Raw genomic sequence first — 4,550 nt, 5'->3', positions numbered from 1 at the left:
AGGGAGGGGGAGCGGGGAGGGAGGGGAAAAATGAGGACTAATGCCGGGGGCTTAAGTGGAGAGGAAATGTTTTGAGAATGGTGAGGGCAATGAATGTACAAATGTGCTTTACACAATTGATGTATGCATGGATTTTGATAAGAGTTGTATGAGCCCCTAATAAAACTATTAATAAAAAAGATATGCATAAGTAATAATAACAATTAAATTGATTAAGGGTTCACAAGGGTGGCAGGGTGGGGAAGGGAGAGGGGAAAAAAGACCAGCTGATATCAAAAGGCTCAAGAAGAAATACAATGTTTAGAAATTGTTGATGCCAATAATGGATATGTAAGAGCTCCCAATAAAATGGATTATTATATGTAATAATAAACCATTTTATTTTACTCAGTAGTCTATTTATCTTTATATACATATATATAGATAAATACACTACTATATATATAATATATATATAAAAAGATAAATACACTACTTAATAACATTGTAGCAAAACTACAGGTCATCAAAAATAAAGAGAAAACCTTAAGTTATCAGAAAGAAATGATACAATTTTGACAAATTATTGATAAATCAGTACCAAGCTTCTCTTCCCCATAACCTCATTTACCTTCACACCAGAACTAGATGATGCCTGGCTACCACCACCAACTCCTCTGCCTGGAGTCCCAATAGAAGTTTCCAGCTAGAATTAAAATTCTTTTAAAGCACAAAAGCCAAATAAATAGTAGAGAACAGGGGACTCTGAACCCCTGAGCCTATTGAATTCAGATACTCATGAAATCCAAAACCCAGCCTTCCACCTCTTAATGAAATGGCAGAATGATACAAAAAGTGCACACTGAGTGCTCTCCTTCAAAACCACCCGTTTGAGAGTAAAAGGTCAGCAATGACTCAGAAGCAAAGACATGAAGATAAAGAGGCACGGAGTCCAGAGTCCTCGAAAGGGAAGACATTGAGCACATAGCGAATGCTGACAGATTATGGTCAAGGTCACTAAGGTCAAGGGACAATGTGTGCGTCAGTGGCCCAAGAGGAACCCCACTTCCTAGGCAAAGGCTCATTAAAAACCTGGTAGAATGTTATTGGGGTAGAAAGAGTCAAGTCGAAAGTACAACATGGAGAGTGTACCATTCATAGGCATGCCCTCACTAAACAAGTGATGGCTTGAAGGTTATCTTTCAACACGAAGTAGGCAAGTGGCATCTGAGGGTTAATTAAGAGCTTGCTCGCTACCATGGAGTCAGTTCTGACTCACAGTGACCGGAGAGGGTCATGTTAGAACTGCTATTGTGGCCAGAGCCGCCATGAGCCAGCATTGACTGGATAGGAGTGAGAGAGTTAGCTCTTCACAGGAGCACAAAGCCTTTACCCCACTCAGAGGATGATGGTTTCGAACTGCCGACCTTGTGTTAGCAGCCTACTGCATAACCAGGAGTCCCAGTGGTGGCATGTTTCAGCGTTTGGGCTGTTAACCCAAAGGCCAGCAGTTCGAAACCACCAGCCACTCTGAGGGAGAAAGACAGGGCCTTAGAAACACACAGGGACCTGTCCCCTAGGGTCACGGACAGTCAGAATCCGCCTGAAGGCTGGGGTCTGGGTTCCTTTCTGTTTTGGTTGCAGGGACGTGACGAGGGATGTCAGGGAGAAATGGAGAACTCAGAACAAAGAGTACAAGAAGGAGGAAACTGTTCCGGAATGGATCGCAGTGGTGATTGCACAGCTGTTCTTAATGATTTAACTCTTAAATTATACGATATGTGCATTAGATGCCAATAAAACTATTTTTTTAAAGTACAGAATTCCAAGGGTGAACGACCTGTAGACACTTCCTCTGACACGTATGATTAAGTGAGAAGACATTAGTGACACGTATGGCATGCCAACAAAGCGTCTTTGAAAACCACATGTGTCAAAGAGACAGCCACAATGGCAGTAAAATATTTAGAACGAAGCAACAATTAAACTCTGTACATTGAAGCGATTCGAACAGTCAACACCAGGAGACAGACGATGCAGTAGTGAAGCCAGCTTGGTCAGCAGTACTTCCTGAGACACCAGCTCCGGACACACAGCCAAGCAGGAGTCAAACACAATGGCCTCTATAGGAAAAACTCTCCTGCAAAATCTCCAATCGGCACGCCAACACCTGCTTTCCAAGAGGGCAGGGGCACAGACTTGAACTTGGCTGGGAGGTGGTGCCCCCGGCATTTGATGCATGTAGGGGAAAGGTGCTATTTTCTCAGCTTCCCCCTTTCCTTCAAGGAGGATCAAGTATTACAGTCAGGAAGCACTACTTGTTTGCTTCTCGCAGGAAAGCGAATTTATTAATGAGTTACAGTTCACGTGTCTTTTTAAAAAAATTTTTTTTAGGGAGGGTAAATGCATTTATTAAAAGATGGTAACCATGAAAAAAAAAAAAAAAGAGTAAACTGCAGAAGAAATGGTCCAGATTTCAAAAGTGGTCTGGAGGGGCTGTTGAGTTTATTTGACGCACAGCAATCCCGGGTGACAAAGGGACCCCGCTTCAGAGGATCTTCAAGGTGAGGCTCTTTCAGGGAACAGATAACCAGGTCTCTCTTCCACACAGCTGCTGGGTGGGTTCCAAGAAGTACGACAGTCACGAGACAAAAGACCGAAGTGGATGAGCGGGAAAACAAAAAGTAGTAGAATCAACCAGCCCAAGCCCTTTTGGGAGAATCTCAGCAAGAGGGACAGAAAAAGGAGTGGAAAATCCCTGAGGTTACCCATGGGTCCAGGTGTGAGGGTGGGTCTGTTTACATCGAGTCGTGATCCACACAGAAGGCTGCCATCCGTGATCTTCAACAAGGGCTTCGCGTCTCTTCACTTTCAGCAAGCAAGGTGGGTCTTCTGCATCTCGCAGCCCGTTAATAACCCTTCCTCCAATCGTGATGCTACCTCCTTTCTCATACAACGCAGCTTCTCTGAGTAGTTTGCTCAGCATTCAGATTGAACCAGCCTTCTCCCCAATTTTGATGGTCCCTACTCTACCCTGCCAGCACTTGGTACTGTTGCACTGTGGGGACTTGTGCGTTGCTGTGATGCTGGAAATTCTGGTCACTGAGGTTTCCATGCCAACAGGGTCATCCAAAGTGAACACGCTTCGACCGAGCTAGCTTCCAGGCTAAGAACAGACTACAAAGAAGCCTGGAAATCGTTGGCGTAGCATGTGAACACAGTCAGATACCGAAGGCCTGGTGAACAGAAGCAGGGTGTTGTCTGAGAGGGTGCTGGGTGGCGTGAGGGCCCCTGGGGCTGGAAGTCGCTTGAAATGTGACTGAGGAGGAGCTGGTTTCTCAGACTGGACGTGACCAGCATGATTTGAATGGAGTAGAGAATGTGTGAGAGTGGACCGTCCGAGAGCTTCATTTGCTGATGGGCACAACTCCAGGTAAGAAGAAACAGTTGCAAACATCTACTAATGATTGGGATTGGCATTGTACGAAGTATGAATCGAGGAAAACTGAAGCCTTCAGAAATGAAATGGGATGCAGAAAGATCGACATCATGAACATCAGTGAGCTGAAATGGCCTGGGATTGGCCATTGTGAATCAGAAAATCACATGGCTTCCTGTGCCGAGAATGTCACAATCAAGAGGGATGGCGTGCCATTCATTGTCCAAGGACATTGCAAGGTCCACCTTGAATTACAACGCTGTCTGTGATCGTGTTATATCTATCCACCTTCAAGCAAACCCAATCAATACAATGATTATTCAAATTTGCACATCAGGAAGGTTTGGTGGGGATGGGGGATGTGCTTCACAGCACCTACTAAGTGAAACTTGTCTCCATAGATGGCAAGGCATCCCTAGATGGAATACAAGACAGGCACGTTAGTATAGTCCATTTAAAATTTTTATTTATTTATTTATTTATTTTTTAATTTTATTGTTTAGTATAGTCCATTTTTAATGTGTCTTTGTCTTAGCTTTTTATCTAAGAATGCTTTACAATCCTGCACATTTAAAGAATGGGCTGCCCCAGATTTCAAAGAGGAACACTATGTTTTCAACGCCTCGGTTACCTGCTTTCACACTTATTCCAGTCCTCTCTCTGGCCTGTGGACAGAGTGTCACTGAGATAAAGAACTTCCGAGGTTAATTCTTTAATCTACTCTGTCGCCCGGACACCTTTGCGTGCTATTGAGAAGTCCTATTAGTTGGAAGGAAAAATTAAGAGATAGGCTGTTGATCTTAATATACCCTTTGACTTCCTACATCTTTTGTCATGAATGGAAAACTATCTCTAGAATGTATGTGCAAAGAGGAAGGAGTAGTCCTATAAAACCTAAAACCAAGGAGTTGAAAATCAGTTCAAATCACAAAGACAAGGGCAAGATCGATAGCTGAGAGAGATGTCATTTAATCCCTAGTCACTGATGACTAAGAAGCAGTAGAAAAGTTGATGGGAGACGACATCCTGAACTTCTACAGATCCTTAGTAGAAAACCCAGCTATTTCGATACCACACACGCATTGCTCTTCAAATTCACATTCTTCAAACATTTTCTATAGCCATCAGTAGT

Source organism: Echinops telfairi, unplaced genomic scaffold (assembly GCF_000313985.2).
Source record: "Echinops telfairi isolate 266 unplaced genomic scaffold, ASM31398v2 ScPeMD7_7461;HRSCAF=8499, whole genome shotgun sequence".
NCBI lineage: Eukaryota > Metazoa > Chordata > Mammalia > Afrosoricida > Tenrecidae > Echinops > Echinops telfairi.
This window is presented reverse-complemented; position numbering follows the sequence as displayed.